This window comes from Mustela putorius, unplaced genomic scaffold, assembly GCF_011764305.1.
Source record: "Mustela putorius furo isolate JIRA1106 unplaced genomic scaffold, ASM1176430v1.1 tig00004035_pilon_pilon_pilon, whole genome shotgun sequence".
NCBI classification, from domain to species: Eukaryota; Metazoa; Chordata; class Mammalia; order Carnivora; family Mustelidae; genus Mustela; species Mustela putorius.
Genome location: NW_025422171.1, coordinates 5,543,429 through 5,561,624, shown reverse-complemented (window position 1 = coordinate 5,561,624; position 18,196 = coordinate 5,543,429). Strand labels below are relative to the sequence as shown.

The window sequence follows — 18,196 nt, the reverse complement described above, 5'->3', positions numbered from 1 at the left end:
ATGACTTACTAAGATAGGAAACCTAGTGTTTCTTTGTTTTTAAATTTTGTTTAGTCAAGTTTGGTAGCAAAGGATGTGAAAGAACAGAGTTATGTTTTGGAGATGTTAAATTTGTAGTGTCTTTTTGACAAGCCACAAAAGGGATCAAGTAGCCAGTTAAGACAGTGGACCTACTGTAGTTTGTGTGAAAGGTCTAGATCAGAGATAGAATTGTGGGACTGGATAGTATATTGGCTTCTCATAGCTGCCGTAACAAAGTGTCACAGACTGAGATGCCTGGGTGGCTCAGTGGGTTAAGCGTCTGCCTTTGTTTCAGGTCATGATCCCAGGGTTGTGGGATCGAGCCACACATCAGGGTTCTGGAATCAAGCCCATGGGATCAAGCTCCCAGCTGAGCAGGGAGCCTGCTTCTCCCTCTCCCACTGCCTTTGTCCTCTCCTCACCCCCACTCATGCTCTCTCTCTTTCTCAAATAAATAAATAAAATCTAAAAAAAATAAAAATAAAAACAAAACAAACTATCATGGTCCAATTGACTTAGTCAACAGAAACACTGTCCCACAGTTCTGGAGGCTGGGAGTCTGAGGTCAGGGGGGTCTGCCCACAATTTGAGGAATGTGAGAGAGTATCTGTTCCAGGCCTGTCCCCTTGGCTTGTAAGTGGCTGTCTTCTGCCTGTGTCTTTTTTTTTTTTTTTTTTTTTTTTTTTTTTTTTTTTTTTTTTTTAAAGATTTTATTTATTTATTTGACAGAGAGAAATTACAAGTACACTGAGAGGCAGGCAGAGAGAGAGAGAAGGAAGCAGGCTCCCTGCCGAGCAGAGAGCCCGATGTGGGACTCGATCCCAGGACCCTGAGATCATGACCTGAGCCGAAGGCAGCGGCTTAACCCACTGAGCCACCCAGGCGCCCCTTCTGCCTGTGTCTTAATATCATCTTCTTTATGTATATGTCTGTCTCTCCGTCCAAATTTCTCCTTTTTATAAGGAGATAGTCATACTGGATTAGGACCAGTCTAATGACCTCATCGTAACCCCATCATCTAAAGGATTCTGTTTCTAAATAAGGCCACATTCACAGGTGCTGGGAGGTAAGACTCCACATTTTTGTGGGGAACACAATTCAACCTGTAGCAGACAGTAATGCAGTGGTGAGCATGGGTGAACTTACCTAGGGAGAGAGTGTGGAATGATAACAGAAGAGGTTCAAGGCAAACCTTGAAAAACCATGTCAAGGAAGGGCCAGGTAGAGAAGGGTAACCTGGGAAGGAGAGGGAGGGGCCTTGTTAGAGAGGAAAACAAATAGAGAATGGCATTGCAGAATTCAAAGGAAGAGAGGTTCTGTGAAAGAAGTGTGGTCAGTAGTTTCAAAGGCTGCAGAAAGGTCAAACATTTTGATATAATTTGAGGATTAAATCTCTCCATTGAATTTCACAGCACAGTTATCATTGGCGCCCTTTGTATGAGCTGTGAGCTGTTTTGGGAATGATAGAGGAGCCCAGCTGAAGAAGGAGTCCGAAGGGAAGAAATGAGGCATGGTTTGTGTCTTGCTTTAACTGTTCAGTGGAGAAATTGAATAGGGTCATAGCCAGAGGGCCCGGAGAGGGAGAGCTCTCAGTTCTAAATGTAAAATAGAGAGAAGAGACACAAGTAGATATACACAGGTTTACAGAGATGGAATTTAATGGACTTCCTGCTGCTGACATCTATTTTCTCTGAGAAGTAGGAATTGAGGCTCTCTACCAAGTGAGAGGAGGTTGGGATAGTCGGGTGGTGCTTGGAAGTTTGAGGGAAGTAGAGAAAGTGTGAAGTTGTCACCATCGAAAGTGCAGAACGAGTTAGCCAGAGAGATGTCTTTGTTGAGGCTGGTGGTCATGAATTGTCTCCGTACTTGACTGTGAGGCTCACGAGGAGACCCCAAGAGCAGATAAAGCAGGGAGTTGAATCCGTCCAGATAAGCATCATGGGTAGATGGTGGGGTACGGAGGTTAGGATATTGGCTTGGCTGTTACTTAAATGATGGCCCTTAGATAAGGAGGGCCAGGAAGAAAGGAGGGGACTGATGGCTTGGAGAAAGTAGAGGACTGAGTAACAGAGCACTTCAGGGAGTTGATAACTGAACAGGCAAGCTGCAGGGAGAGGCTATGAGAAGCTTCCTGAAGAGAATTGGGACAGAGTTCGGGGGGAGGATCAGGCCTAGGGTATTACTGTGGGAAAGGAAAAGACAGAGGGAAGAGAGGAGATGAGTGGATTGAGACACCAGCAGCCATTCATGTAGACATTGAACTCACTTCAGGTGATGGTGGAGAGGGAGAGGTTGACTGAGTCCCATACCAAGGCTGTAAATACAGAGTCAGGTTCACGCTTGAGGCATGAGCTTCTAAAAAGCAGTGTAAGGGTTTTCTTCCCCCAAAACATGAAGTGGTTATGTCAGAAGAGGTCTGATCGTTACCATTTATTTATTTATCTATCCATTCAGTAGCTCGCCCTAGCACTGGGCCTATGATCTAAAAGCATTTCCAAAACTATGTTGTGTGAAAATATATATATATAGAATGACAAGAAAATAGCAAACTCAGAGTTGGGCTTGCAGTCCCAGGTGTAAATGAAAAAGTCTTTTCTCAGGGTATTTGCAATCATAAGCAAGGCTGGTGTTTTGAGAAATGGATTCCAAGAATAGGTAAATGTCACTCTGGGTCTGTATTTCATAGAGGAGAGAGTTAACAGAGGGAGGGAGAAGAGGAGCTGGTGATAGCTTTCCTAGGACAGCAGTCTGGGTTTGGAAAAACCCACAATTGGCCCGAGTGACTTGAGGTGTGGACAGAAGTAGTAGTTAGTTGTACTGGTCTTTGGGATTCCTAAATCCCTAGGAAATCCCAATTCCCATGTATCAGCCTATTGGACTGACCTGACTACAAGGATTAGAAGCCAAAGAAGTGTTTCCCCAGTTCCCTCAGAGTCTCCATGAAAGAAGACTGCCTCAAGTCTAGGAAAAGAATCAGGATCTCAGCACCCCTGGAACCTCTCCCATAGGTGCGGCCCCGGCTGTGTTCTCTGACGGACTTCCCTACCTGCCGCTGCTCTCCTTCCCTCATTCTTCAGCTGTGTCCGTAGGAACCCACATCTCCCTGTCGTCCTCATAAGTAATTACAGATGGGATCGCTACAGCATTAATGTCACCTGCTCTCCCCGTGAGGAACTAGGCCCGTGTCAGAAACTTGGCTTCTGATGTTTCCAGATGTGATACAGCTAAATATTTTTCTTTTTCAGCATATGGGATGAACAGAGAATATCTCCGTCATTGCTTCTGTTGGTTTTCCCTGTGAACTCAGGTCTGGGTGTATGGCTGGCCCCCTGAGGCCACCACACAGTTTTAAGAAGCCCAGCATTTGCAGTAACTCAAAATCCTCTTTGTCTTGTTCTACATCATTCTGCTTATAGTGTTCCCCCCACCCCTCGGCCCCCACACTGGTCTAGAAATGCAGTGTGTGTGTGTGTGTGTGTGTACATACATATATAGATAAGGAGGGGGGAGTACCTGTATCAAATAATCCAGGGAAGGGGTTGAATTAATTCATTTTCATGTTTCAATAACAGACGTCTCAAACTTGAGACATTGCTTCTCATGCACCAGTGACAATTTCATTACTAGGCCTTGAAATAACAGCAAGTTTACAAGAGAAGGTTTGGCAAATTAGACTATAAAAAAGATTGACAGCTCAAATAATGAATGGGACACAGAAAAGAGAGTGTTTTGTGTATCTGTGTGAAGAGCGTGAATTAATAGGCTGCTGTGCTAACTATCGAGTACTGTCCTCTTGGGAGGTATGAAGGGACTTTGATGATAATAAGTAGCTTTTGAGAAAGCCTAAAATTAAAAAAATAATGGAGTTCAGATTAGAATCTTCACTATGTAATCAGCTCTTTATATACTATAATGGTAGTACCCTAACACAGACTGAATTGCATATAATGCATTTCAAAAAACTTTGGATTAAAGCAAAAAATAAATTATTAATAATATGAACGTAGAAAGTCCGTGGTTCTTTTGCAAAGGCAAAATATTTGCAAAACAATTTATCTTACATTATCCATCAGCCATTATTCATTATGTTCATGATGTCATAACATAGCTTATTTTGGTCCTATATTTAATTTCATTTATAAATATAATACAATGTTAGAAACCTTTTAAAATATATGAATAAAAACACAGTACACATACAGTTGAAGCTCCTTCCAGTTATATTCTCTTCTCTGGACACCTTGTCCATGAATTGTTTCGTATACATACATACATACATACATAAACAATCTATATTACCGTTGTTTTTTAAATATAGAAACTTACTCTTATCACCTTTCATAGTTTCTGGTGAGCAGTCTGGAGTTCTGGTATACTTTCCAAGGCTATTTGGGGACCTAGGTTCCTTCCAGGCTTGTTTACACCTCTAGGCAGAGCCCCTCTGTCTTTGGTAAAGGATTGCTGCTTTTTCCTTTCTTTCTTCTTCTTCTTCTTTTTTTTTTTCCTTAAATAGGCTCTGTAACCAATGGAGGACTTGAACCCATGACCCTGAGATCAAGAGTTACCTCCTCTATAGAGTCAGGCAGGGGTCCTGGTAAAGGATTGCTTCTTTAAATCTCCAAAGTATAATGAACCAATATTTGTAAATTAAAGTAAGAAGGAACAATTATAAAAATGAAATAAAAAGCATAAAAATATTGCTGTGCCGTCACCCACATAGTTAGGAATGAAGTAGTGACTCCTTATACCAACAGACTGTAAGTACATTTTGAATGGCTACCATTTATACCAATGTTCAAAGTTTTTAATGTAGCCAATTGCTTACTTCTTCCTTACCAAATTGATTTATCTAGGTTGGATTGACATTTGTTTATTTGAGATTCATGAAATGTGGAAGCCTGTGCTATGGGTCATTTATTTTCAAGTTATCTAGTTCTCCAGGTTTTTGTTTCCCTGACTCATTGGTCATCCAGGAGTGAGGTGCTCCCCTTAGGGGAGAAGATGAACATTCAGTGAAGAAGGGGCCGCCCCCATCATGACTATGTTCCTTCAGGTATTTTGCTGGAACTGGTAGTAGGCAATATAGATATTCCCCTGGGAAGGCTCTGGAAGCAATCAGAACACTGCATCAATTAATTCAGTTCCAAGAATATTCTGTTATACAGGGCTGAAAATTTACTTTCCATAGCATTTATCATCCCCGATGATGTTCAGTCACATTATCCAATGTCAATTCCCAGGTATTCTGCAGTGAGCTGAAGCCAAAAATAGAATGAAAGGGGGCAATCAGATAATAAAATGGCCCTACACAGAGACCCCCAAATCAGAGTATAAACTCCTTCCTACCATCAGATTCCCAGTGAAAACTTAGCTCCTGACTTTGCTTCACTAATACTATTATCATCTACTTTAGGTGAGACTAAATTTAGAGGAAGTAATTGACAGGCATTTGAAAATGCACTATATTCCCTTTTCTATTACTACCTTTTACTAATATGTAAATGATCTTTGCCAACTTGCTTTCAATTTAAAAAACTCTAAACTTTTCTCAAAGTAAATATTTTGAAGTCCTTCTTTTTATTTTTTTTTATTTTATTTATTTATTTATTTTTAAAGATTTTATTTATTTATTTGACAGAGAGAAATTACAAGTACACTGAGAGGCAGGCAGAGAGAGAGAGAAGGAAGCAGGCTCCCTGCTGAGCAGAGAGCCCGATGCGGGACTCGATCCCAGGACCCTGAGATCATGACCTGAGCCGAAGGCAGCGGCCCAACCCACTGAGCCACCCAGGCGCCCGAAGTCCTTCCTTTTAAAACAAGACTGCTTTATCTGCTTCTCTGGAGGAGGAGTTAGGTGCTGGATGACATTCACACAATTGTAAAGAAAATCTGTTATTTGACAACGTATACATTGCTCACATTTTCATATGGTTTTAAATTTTTACATTTTGATGAAGTTGAATAAATCTGGGTGGATGCTTGAAATTATGTTCTAAAAGATACACATGTGTTTAGTAGCAAGAATCAGGGACCAGGTTAGATGAAATGGAGAACTGCCTAGACTCTTAGGCCATGGAATTAGCTCACAAATGGGGTGCTAGCTCAGGGCTTAGCAGGGTAGGTCCAGGGACAGGAATTCAGATTTAAATATGATAGAGTACGGTTCACCCTTGAGCAACCTGGGGGTTAAGGGTCCCAACCCCACCCCATACATAGTCTAAAATCTGCATATAAATTGTGACTCCCCCAAAACTTAACTACTAAGAGTAGTCACACGTTTTACTGTGATAAACAACTTACTAGAGAGGTGAACTGCTCATGGTAAAAGATGATTGGCATTACAGATGTTTTACACACCTATTTTGGAGCTTACTCTAATATAGGCAACAGATGGCCACAGTATATACTACAGTTAATTTTATGCAGTTATGACTTAATATTGCATCTTTACATTTGTTCATTTTTTTTTTTGACTGAGAGGGGTGCCACGTATGATCTGTGCATGCATAACTTTTGATAAATTTTCACTTTTTATAATAGATCTGTGTATATTTAATGGTCGTAAATGATAACTAGACTACTGTCTACATACATTTTATGCATTGATGACATACCAGATTTTTCCTAATTTTTTCAATATTTCTAAGCTAAACAGTTTGTGGGTGAGTTTTTTCAAAGTGTCACGAATCTTCAAAAAATTTTCCAATCTATTTATTGAAAAAAATTTACATATAAGTAGACCCATGCTTTCAAACCCGTTGTTGATCAAGGGTCGACTGTATCTGCAGATATCAAATGAACAGTATTTTTATGGTGCTCGGGGAATATGAACTCCTGGGTGAAAAGGTGCAACTAGATAGCTTTCTTGTCTGGTGAAGGAATGAATTCATGTGTTTTGACCACTCTTGGCGTGGGGACAAGGTTAAGACAGGAAAGACTGTAGTTTATGCGAATCCCTTCCAAAGAATCACTACGAAGAAGAACAGCTGATAAATGTCATGCCAGGGGTCTGAGGACACGCAAAATTTAAAAGGGCATTTTCCAAGGAATGCACATTCTTTTCAATTTATCAACAAACCCGAGATGTTGTCTCTGAAGCACAAGAAGCAGCCTCGGCATTTTTGTCAATGGAGGAGTAGGCTCCTTTCTACACACACAGCAACATAACTGACATTTTTTCTCTTCTTAATAAAGACTTCCACTCCTTTGACCTTTAGAGCTGACCTTCTAAGCTGCAGTCCACCATTTCTTGCATACTTATCACCTGTTTGGCTACACAGCTGCCTCGCTTGGACTCATACTTCTGGGTAGAAGACGTTCAGACCATTGAGCTGGAAGTGACCGTAGGTGCCTGCTACAGCCCTTTGTTTTCTTGTAAAACTCAGAGAAAATGCAGCAATTTTGTGAGTAACCATCCATAATTCTATTAAGTGAGAGGTTAAGAATGGACGGAGGCAAGTCTGTTTGAGAGGATCTAAAGGGTACTTTATACAGTAGCATCCCCCAGTAGTTAATAACTTCTGTGAAAATTTTCTCAGCCTGAGTGTACCTGTGGGCTGTCACCCTGCGTCTAGAAGACCCACGAATTCATTAGCAGGTGGTCCTTGCGAATTGCACAAAACAGGCTTCCAGGCATTGGGAATATGACAGAAAAAAAAAAAATCTGTAACTGGTGTTAGGAAGCAACAGTTTCAGACAAGTACATGAGAAAGTTGTTTCCAGGGTGTTCTCATTCCGTGCACTGTGATCTGAGAAGGGATGGAAAGAAGGCCAGAGTGGGGCGCAGCCAGCGGAGGGGGAACCAGGGCTCAGCGTGGGGCAGAAGAGCTGACAGGGGACAGGCCCCTGTAGTTCACAGCAGCTGTGCTTCTGAGCACTACCTGTGCGCAGCGCTGATCTGAGCTCCTGCCGCACACCAGTGTTGACTCCCCACAATAATGCCATGGCCAAAACACAGTCACCATCCTAGGTGCCGGCCTGTGGGGCTGAGTCTCAGTTGTGACAGGTGGCGGCAAGAGAGCGCCCAGACACGTGATCCAAGCCCCTCCCACTTATTCATCGTGCCTATCAGCTCCCAGGGACTGTTGGTTTCCTTCCAGTGCGGAGGGAAATCCTGTGAATGGTGGCCCGGAAAGGATGCTCTTGCTGTGCCACAAACAGAAAGCTGTCCCTCAAAAGGGTGATGCACAGGGTCACTGCAGCTCTCACTGTTTCATTCATCTTGGACCAGCCTCTCCTTGTGTCCACCGCCCCATCCTTCTATATCCTTACTGGTCCTCCTAGACCTAGTTGAAAGGCCAACTCCCAGCTCCTTCTCAGAGACTTCCCTGCTCCCCCGCAAATCCTCCTCCAGCTCAAAGCACATGTCCTGCCTTGACCCCCGCTGGGCTTCTTAGAAGAATCTCTTCCAGCCTATAGTCACTGCAGCCATTCTGGGGACTCTCATCCAACTAGAAAGCATCTCAGGACTGGTGCCTGGTCATCCAGTGTTCCTTGAAGCACTGGGTACAGTAGCTGGGCAGAGTCCAGCTGAGTTTTGTTGAGTGGCCTCTGGAAATAAGGAAGGACCAGCTGGGCCACCTCTTCATGTCTTCCTAGGGGGCAGGTGGGGCCAGAGCTTGCCTTTGGGTGGGAGCTGTTCTATATGTGTGGTGTCATAGCTGTGACTATTACTTGGGCCCTGGGGCTCAAAATCCTGCTCCTCCCATGACTAGCTGTGCTATCTGGGAAGTTACTAAGGCTCAGATTTTTTCTCCATTTTAAATTTAGGAGTAATAGTACGATTTACCTGAGGGGTCATTGTGAGGATTAAATGAGATTTTATTTATGCTTGATATGACATAGTAAGACATAATAAATAGCATTTATGGTCCGTGAGCACGTGTCACCCCAGAAAGTGTACATTTTACTTCTCCTTTAAGCCATGAAGAGTTAACTGGGAAGTTCTTCGGGAAAACGGCGGTAGCTGCAGCTTAAAGGCTGCTGTGTGTGGGTCTGTGCTGCAGAGTAGAGTGGGCCATTAGAGGTAGGGTCACACTCAGGGGGAGCGCAAGTGTAGGCTGTGTGTCCCCTGACTCTCTTAAATCAAGGTTAAAATGGGTAGATTCAAGGAGAGACCAGTACTCCAGAGGTCTTTCCTTTTCAGTTTCCCAGTCTGCCCAGTGAGAGAAAATGTGGTCCCAAGCTCTCTCCTCACCCTTTCCCATGCTCCCTCCCCTCTCCATCCCTGGGTGCTCCTCTTTCTCTCCTTTCCTGAGTGCTGCTCCTTGTCCTCTTTCTCTCCTTTCCTGGGTGCTCCCTCCCCTCCTTCCCTGGGTGCTACTTCCCCCTCTCCCTGTCTGGGTGCTCACACCTCCTTCTCCTTCCCCGTGTTCTTCCTTCTCCCCTTCCCTCTGTGCTCCCTTCCCTTTCCTCACACATCCCAGGGAGCTCTTAGTTGTTCTTGTTCTGCAGCCTCTCAGAAAGAGCCTTCCTGCCTCTAGCTGATAGAGTGGACCAAAGGCTCCAGGAATCCAGTTGGCTGAGGAGAGAAGAGGTGGCAAAAATACAGCGACGGCACCAATGGGGTGAAGGCTCATAAAACAGAAGGCAGTAGTCGTGTGGCCTCTGGGAACACCCGGAGCATAAAGGGCAATGAGGTGGTGAACCCAGGTGGGCACTTTGCTGCCAAGGGCAGTGCAAGAATGTGCCCAGAGTTTGCTCTTTGCTGCAGGTCTCTGAACTCTGCCAGGCCCTGCCAGAGGAAGGGAGGTGGGGGCGTCACCATGTAGGTCTGAGCCAGTTTGCTCTCCACCTCCCAGATGCCACTTCTGGTTCTGGCAGGAGCTGACAAATGCAGTTCTGTGTATCACAGCCATGACCAGCATGGAGATAAGAGCACTCATGTTGGTCTCTTTCTTCTTTGGGCCCTCTCTGGTCCAGCAGGGCCTCCTTCTTCCTCACTGTCCCTGCCCCCCCTTCTACTTCCGCCCTCGGTCAGCTCTACGCTTCCTCCTGTGGTGCCTCCTTCCTTCTCCTTTGTTCTTCCTTCTGTTGCGGAACCTGGACTGGATGCTGGCAGATCAGAGACTTTGGAGGATCGGAGGTTTATTTAACACCGGCGGTTTCAGAGGAGGCTGTTCTCCGAGGGTCTGAGCCCCAGCACAAGCAGGAAGGCGGATTTATACCCTTCTCTACTTCCGCATACTTGGTACTTTTGGCGCGTGCGCAGGACACGGGGTAGGAAGAACCACCCGGAAGTCCTTTGAGACAGGGACTGGAATTCCCTTGCTGGTTTGGTCAGCCATCTTAGAGTACAGTTTCCCCTATCACTTCCACAGATATTTGTTCCCATCCATTATCTCCTTCCTTTCTTTCCTGCACTGGCACTTTACCCATGGTCTACCCAAAGTCTCCCATGCCATGTGTCGGACCCTGTGCCTTGCCCCTGCCCGAGTTCTCAAGGGACAGCACGCTGACGCTTCCTATGGAAACCTCCCTGAGCCTGGGAGGGAATCTCTACTTTGAACTCTTTTTGTCTCTTGCCCTACTTCCATCCTGCTCTGAGGTGTCTGGACTCTCTAGCTGGCTGACCTCTGGGAAGCCTTGATTTTGGTTTCCTCCCTGGACCTGGTCCATCATCTGTGCTCCCTCCTTGCACTGCCCTGCTTTGCAGGTGGCTCAGGCCAGCTTCAGCCCTCGGCTGGACACTTTGGGGTTTCTGCCCCCAACATCAATCAGCATTCAGAGATCCCACCTGCCTCCGGAGGGGAAGTGAGCATAAGTCCTGGTTCTAGGAATATTTCCTCTCCCCATTCCCGAGGCAATGCCGGACTGGCCGTCCTACTCAGTCATCACATTCAGCAGTTGGTCTGAGCCCTGATATAGCCCTGGCACGGAACTTGGCCTTACTGCCGCTCCCCTGGGGACCCTGATAACCCAGCTGTGGGAGCCTGAGAGGGTAGCTGCTGGTGAGGACAAAGCCCCAAGCCGTGGAAGAGTTCTAGAACCCTGCCACTGCTCTCTGTGCTCAGGCTGGGTAGTGTCTTTGAGTCATAGGGCTGTAATAAGGCTGGTGGATGATGCCAGCACACCCAGTGGCCCCAGGACCCTTTGACTGGCCAACAAGGGACTGAACCAGCCTTATTTTCTTCTTCAAGTACTATGGCTGAAAACACTGGGGTCTAACTTTACGAGGGAGGGGAGCAGAGCTCTAGTCTCTAACATTCTGCCTGGCAGAGAACACACTGAGACAGGGCCCTCCTCCTCTGGCCAAGACCTGTCCATCCCAGCACGTGGTTGTCCCAGTCTGGGTGGCAAGGGGCAGCCGGTGATGCCAACTGCAGGCACTGGCCTGGGGCCCCAGGCTTTCCTGTACCGCACCCCACCAAGACAGTGAGCCTGGAGGACAGGACCTAGTCTTGCCTACCATTATATCTGTAACTCACTGAGAGGCTAGAAGCCCTGGAGGGCCTGCAGCAATTGCCTGTGGTCACTGCCTCAGACCATGGAGCCCAGCGGGAATGCAAGGGACCCTGTCACTGGCAAGCCACGGCCAAGAAGCCAAGCGAAGCCAAGCTTATAATTGGCCAAGGATGCAAGGTCGGTGCAGGTTTCAGTCCTGCCAGGGAATCTCGCTGCCTGCACTTTGCAACTCCGCATACCCTCCCTCACGAGTCTGTGGACCACTCCCGAGCTGGGAACTTTTCTCTGCTTTCAGACCAAAATACTTTCAGATGGTGGGTAATGTGGGAAACAAAGGCAGAAGGAAATGCAGATAAAATGGAATGTCCTTATAACCTGCAGCTCCTAAACCAATGCTTGAGGCCTGCAGAGTATCCTGTTCCTCCAGGAAGCTCCCAGCTGTCTGAATGTGAATGCCTTGCTAGATAGAAGAGAAAAACAACCTGGGTTTGACAATAGCAAGGCCCCAGTATCCTGTGAGTCTTCTTTAGCATATGAAAGTCCTTTTGAAACTTCCCTTATCTTTACTAACCCCCAGCCCTGAAGTATATAATCAGTGGCTCCTCATAATCCCAGGGCAGCTTCTCTTCCTGCCCACGGGTCCTGTCCCCAAGCTGTAATAAAATCATTGTTTTGCACCGGAGACGGCTCAAGAATTCGTTCTTGGTTGTTGGCTCTGGACTCCATAAACCTCACCAAAACATTCCAAAACTACATCATGGGAGCAGACCAACTTGTGGATGAAATTCTCATCTGTCTTTTTTTTTTTTTTTTAAAGATTTTATTTATTTATTTGACAGAGAGAAATTACAAGTACACTGAGAGGCAGGCAGAGAGAGAGAGAGAGGGAAGCAGGCTCCCTGCTGAGCAGAGAGCCCGACGCGGGACTCGATCCCAGGACCCTGAGATCATGACCTGAGCCGAAGGCAGCGGCTTAACCTACTGAGCCACCCAGGCGCCCTCTCATCTGTCTTGTCTAAGCTTGCCCCATTGGTCTCAGATGCTCACCGCTGGTCAGTATCTGGAAGAGCCACAGGCCACCCAGAAACACCTTTAGAATATCCCTAGGTATAACTAGGGTTATATGGGTACACAGATTATACCTACTTGTTCTAAGGGCTGAAAGAGACACCCATGTGGGAAATTCTGACAGGCTTCCCGCTTTGATGTCTGGTGAGGACCCCTCAACTTGGCCAAGATGAGCATGATCATGGCCTTCCAAGTTTAGGAACTCCCGTGGTTGCTTTTTCTGCTCCTAGTTTCTGTGGCCCACCCATCTCTCATTACCAGCCCCACAGCCCGAGTGTGTGCTGGGTGCTCTAGTGTTTTAGAGAAGAAATTGTCAGAGCTGTTGAGTAGCCTGTATTATTAGTCTGCATCAGTCATCTCTTGCTGTCATTCTGCCACATGATGAGTCACTGCAAAGCCTAGTGGCCCAAGACACTCAGCATCTATCTGGCTCATGAGTCTACAGGCTGGGCTTGACTAGGCCCCCTTATGGGCACCCAGCAGTAGCTATCAGCTGGAGGGACAGTACAGCTAAGCCCACGGTCTCTCCTCAGCCCATGGGCTAGCCTGGACTTGTTCTTTGTGTGGTGGCTGAGGGGAAAGGTGAGCAAGTCCAAATTGTGCAAGAGTTTCCCAAGCCTTTGCCGTGCCCTATTTGTTAGTACCCCATGGGGCACAACCTGCATGTTTGAACCCAGAGCCAGTGTGGGAGGGTGGCCCAAGGTCATGGGGGAAACGTTGACAGCAGACCTGGAGGGACTTCCACCCAATCCACCTACTGAAAAGGAGTGTGAGCCTGGGTTTTCTGAGCAGTGCTCAGGGCACTTCGGAGTCCCTCCCCAGCCGCACTTCTTCACCTATCCCATGCCCTCCCCTCAAGGAATTTCTCCAGTCCCACTTCCCACACCTGAAGGAAGCCTCTGACTTTTGAGTTCCCTGTTTTGTTTTGTTTTGTTTAAGATTTTATTTATTTATTTGACAGACAGAGATCACAGGCAGGCAGAGAGGCAGGCAGAGAGAGAGAGGAGGAAGCAGGCTCCCTGCCGAGCAGAGAGCCCAATGCAGGGCTCGATCTCAGGACCCTGGGATCATGACCAGAGCTGAAGGCAGAGGCTTTAACCCACTGAGCCACCCAGGCAGCCCGAGTTCCCTGGTTTTCAGAGCATCCCTTTCCTTCTACCTGGCCCGGCCCCTTTGCCTGACCCTTTCAGACTGATCATTGCCCAGGCTGTGACTCCCATTGCCTCTTGGCCAGGCTCTGGAGCAGCTGTGGGGGTCATACCTCACCCTGTTCCATCCCCAGCATCTGGGGACATAGTTTGGGGATGGGGCCCTGGGTTCCACCCATGCTCAGAAAGGAAGTCAAGATACCTATAATCAAGCTTAAGTCCTTCTCACCCTAAAAAGTATCTTTCCCTTGACCTTGTGAGTCCTTCCAAATCCCATTTCTCTTTAACTTTCCTTTAAACAAAAAAAAATGTTTGAAAGAATAGTCCACACCTGCTGCTTCCAGTCCATATTACCCACTTGCTCCCTGCTTCCCGACAAGTTTTTCTGAGTTTTTCTCCATTTTTTTGGCCCTAAAGAGTACTCTCTTGAAAGTCAGCGGAGTTAGGAACATTACATGTGTTTTTTTATTGAATTCTTGCAAAACTCGTATAAGATAGGTCTCCGTGTTCCCATGTCCATGTCTCAGGGGACAAAATCCAAGCCTGGCCTGAGTCATTTGCGAAGTGAGTCAGGACAGGGAATGGAACATAGGCCTGACTGCAGGGGCTATGTTCTTAGCCATTACCCTAACCTTGAATACAGTGCTGCTATCCTGCAATCCTGGCTGTGCCAAGGGTGGTGTGTGAGTTTTCTAGGGCTACTGTAAAGAAGGACCAGGAAGTGGGGGACTTAACAATAAACACTGAACGTCTCACTTTTCTGGAGGCTGGAAGTCCAGGATTCAGGTGTCCATAGGTTGGTGCTCCCTCTGAAGGCTCTAGGGGAGGGTCTGTTCCAGGCTTCTCTCCGGCCTTCCAGTGGCTTGACTGCAGTCTTCACGTGGCATTTTCTGTGTGTGCTGGGCTGGGTCCAGATTCCGCTTTTTATAAGGAGATTAAGGTCCAGCCTGTTGTCCTCAACTAAACTAATTATATCTGTATCAACCCTCTTTGCAAATAAGGTCACATCCTGAGGTGCTGGGGTTTAGGACTTCAACATATGAATATGAATATGGGGATAGGGGGCACAGTTCAGCCCATAGTGGGTGATCAGTAGACAGCCCAAATAAGCAGAGAGTGTCACCGTCACCTGGGAGCCCCTTCCCAGATGTACTGAGGAGCATTTGCATTTTAACAAGATGCTGGGGCAATTCCATTGCACATTAAGATGTGAGAAGCACCTGTCTATAGCACCTTATGGAAAGAAAAATGACAACATGACAACAAGATTCTTAGGGTAACCCTAATTCTTGAATTTCACTTAGAATGGAGATAATTTTAAACATGGACAAAAACAGTGTATACAAAGAGGTTTTTCCATAGAAATAAAACATTTTTTTTTTTTTTGCATTAAGTACTACTTCCTATCATTCTCAGCTGAAAAATTGTGTTTTTTTTTTTTTTTTTAAATTCTAGTTCAGGTGATGTAGGAGTTAAAGATGGTCTTGTAGGAAACATTTCCTGAAATCTAAAGTGATATATAACCAAATTTCTGGAACAACACCTCTTTTTAAGCTTGGGGATTGTAGCAAATGGACCATTGAACTAGTGAGCTAACTTAACCAAGAGTTAAGATTTTTGTTTACAGTGGAAATGGCGTTCTGTTTATGCAGGGAAGTGTCCTTCTCCCTCCTCTTCCCTCTCCTCCCCTCCCCTCCTCTCCCTTTCCCTCCCCTTCCCAACCTCCCCCTCCCTTCCCTTCCTCTCTCCTCCCTTCCCCACTCCTTCCCTCTGTCCTTCTTTCTTTCTTCCTTCCTGGCTTAAAACTGCAGGGCTTGACCCACAACCCTGAGATCAAGACCTGAGCTGAGAGTGAGAGTCCGACACTTTACCAGGCTGAGCCACCCAGGAGCCCCTATGGAAAAAGTTTCAACTCTATTTGAGTGTATTTGAAAAATTTTACTATAAAAAAGTTTAAAAATACAATCATGTAGAGAATTAAAAAATTAAGTTTCTTTCAGGTGTTATCTTGACTGCTACATCTTCTCAGTTATTTTATTTCTTTATTTTTGTTTTTAAAGATTTTATTTATTTGAGAGAGGTAGCGGGTGCACAAGGGGTGGGGGAAACAGCAGGCAGAGGGAGAGGGACAAGCAGGTTCACCGCTGAGCAGGGAACCTGATGTGGGACTTGATCCTGGGACCCCAAGATCATGACGTGAGCTGAAGGCAGATTCTTACCTGATTGAGCCACCTAGGTGCCCCATTGTCTCAGTTATTTCAGTCAAACAATGTTTAACCGACTGTTCACCTGTTTCCTAGTTTCTTAGGTAGGTCTTCCTACCCATGTTGGTCATTGTTCCTTACCGGCCTCCTATGAAAGGAAAGAGTGCTTGATTTAGTGTGGGACAGATAAAAGGAAATAGTTGCCCTAACTGCAAAATTTGTAATTGACACGCACTGTGCTAGCCTCATGCCACCCTCCCTTTCTGGTTGCTTTTGTGACACTTTCTGGATTTTAGTGGTAATAGCAATAATTTCTCAACAGAGCAAGGCCTGTTCTTTCTAAACAGTGACCTATATGAGTTTTTTTTTTTTTAAGATTTTATTTTTATTTGTTAGAGAGATGGAGAGAGAGCACAGTAGGCAGAGCAGCAGGCAGAGGGAGAAGCGGCTCCCCGCCGATCAAGAAGCCCCATGCAGGGCTCCATCCCAGGACCCTGGGATCATGACCCGAGCCAAAGGCAGACACTTAGCTGACTGAGCCACCCAGGTGTCCCTGACCTATATGAGTTTTAACAGGACAGGCCTTGAAAGAAGAAAATCTGCTACAAAATTGATGCATGGAGTTATTAAATGTTTCTTTTCTTCTTTCCTTCCTTTCTTTTTTAAGTAGGTGCCACGCTCAGCACGGAGCTTGAGCTCTTGACCCTGAGATCAAGACCTGAGCTGATACCAAGAGTCAGATACTTAATCGACTGAGCCACCCAGATGCCCGTTAAATGTTTATTTGAAAAAGTACTCAGAGAACATCAGTTAAAGCCTTATCAGTTGACCTTTCCCTGCCAGGGACCAGATGGACTGGACACATTAAAAAAACTCTTTCTTTGAAGGGTGCATCAGTAAATGTGAAATTTCAGGGATAACCCTGCCTCTAAGCTCATTTCTTTCCCTGAAGTCCCTTCTCTCATAGGGATGACTTACAAGTAGCACAAATATGACCGTGTCCCAGGAGGCTGTCATCCTTCAGGATAGGCTCTAAACCGGCAAACAAGCCATTTAAATCTGTCCATCTCTTCAGCTTCGCTTCTTTCCATTGGCTGCTTCACAGGCTTCCTCTCAGTCATTGTTATCACTCGTGCTTCTGCGTAGCCACCTCCCCCACAGCAGCAGCTCACAAACCCCCTCTCCACCTTTGCCCTCTAAGTCCTCCCCTCCCCCCAAGGCTGTCCTCATGGTCTGCACAGTCCCTGGGTCCTTCAGTGGCCCTCACACGTGCCCCCTCCTCTAGGGTGGCTTTTTTGAGCATCTCTTGGAATGTGAATTTTAGCTAGCAAACCTTCTAGAGTCCCCCTCCTGACAAAATCTAATAAACTGAAACAAAGTTAACTTCACTTAGAGATAATTCACTATCCAGGAGGGATACTTTCTTGGTTTACTGAGACTTCGTCATGGAGTCAGAGCATAGATTTGTTTTCCTGCAACCCCCCTGAGTGCTGACTTCATTCTTCCCGCATGAGGACTATGTTACTGTCGATCTGTTCTCTGATGTCACCTATACCCCCAGCCCTGTGGTGGTGGGGAGGGCACAGACGGTGTGTGTGAGGGGGTGTTGGCCATGGTGACAAGGGTCTGGGCTCTGAGCCCCACGGTAAAATGGCAGGAACCCCAACCCAAGCCCCTCCGTCGCCCGGCAGGGTTTGGAGGATACTTTGTGCATTTTCCTCTGATGTTCTTACAGCCTGTCAGTTCTTGGTCTTGGCTTGTGGCTTTATCCTTCTGTGCTGTTCCCTCCCCGGCTGTTTTTCCTGATGGGGCAGGCTAGACCGATAGGACGTGGGTGTGCCCTGCTGCATGGTCATGGCTCTAGTCATGCTGAAGGACAGTAGTGCCCTTTCTGAAGCTGGGAGGGCTGTGTCCCAGCAGAGTTCTCAGCAGTGTCCAGATGAGAATTCTTCCCGTCTCTGACAGCATTCCGGGTGTTGCACTAATTTGCTTTAACTGGCTTCCAACTTTCTTGAGTTTTTGCTGGAAGAGCTTGGAACATCCATCCTTCAACAGCTGGGTGGGAAAGTGATAGAAATGGCACCCATATCGTTGGGCTTAAAATGGCTTTTTTGTGCCCACAACCAGGGTGTCATTGGGCTGACCTTGACATCACTGACTCTACCCAAGCCAGCTCCATTTCCCAGGGACCCACTGCATAGCCCAAGAGCCTGAGCACCTCCTGGCCCCACCCGCGCCCCTCCTCCCTTGCCCATACCCTCACTGCATCTCTAGTATTCCCTCTCCCAGAGGTTTTATCGCGTCCTTGTTCAGAGAGAAGCCCCATAAGATCCTTGAGGATATGAAGTGTGC

At 46.4% G+C, this 18,196-nt stretch overlaps 1 protein-coding gene across 5 annotated transcripts in view; it reads left to right on the top strand.

The window, feature by feature from the left end:
• The window catches only part of SPATA13 (spermatogenesis associated 13), a 334,233-nt gene that overhangs the window by 24,317 nt on the left and 291,720 nt on the right, over positions 1-18,196 (top strand). The window lies entirely within an intron of this gene.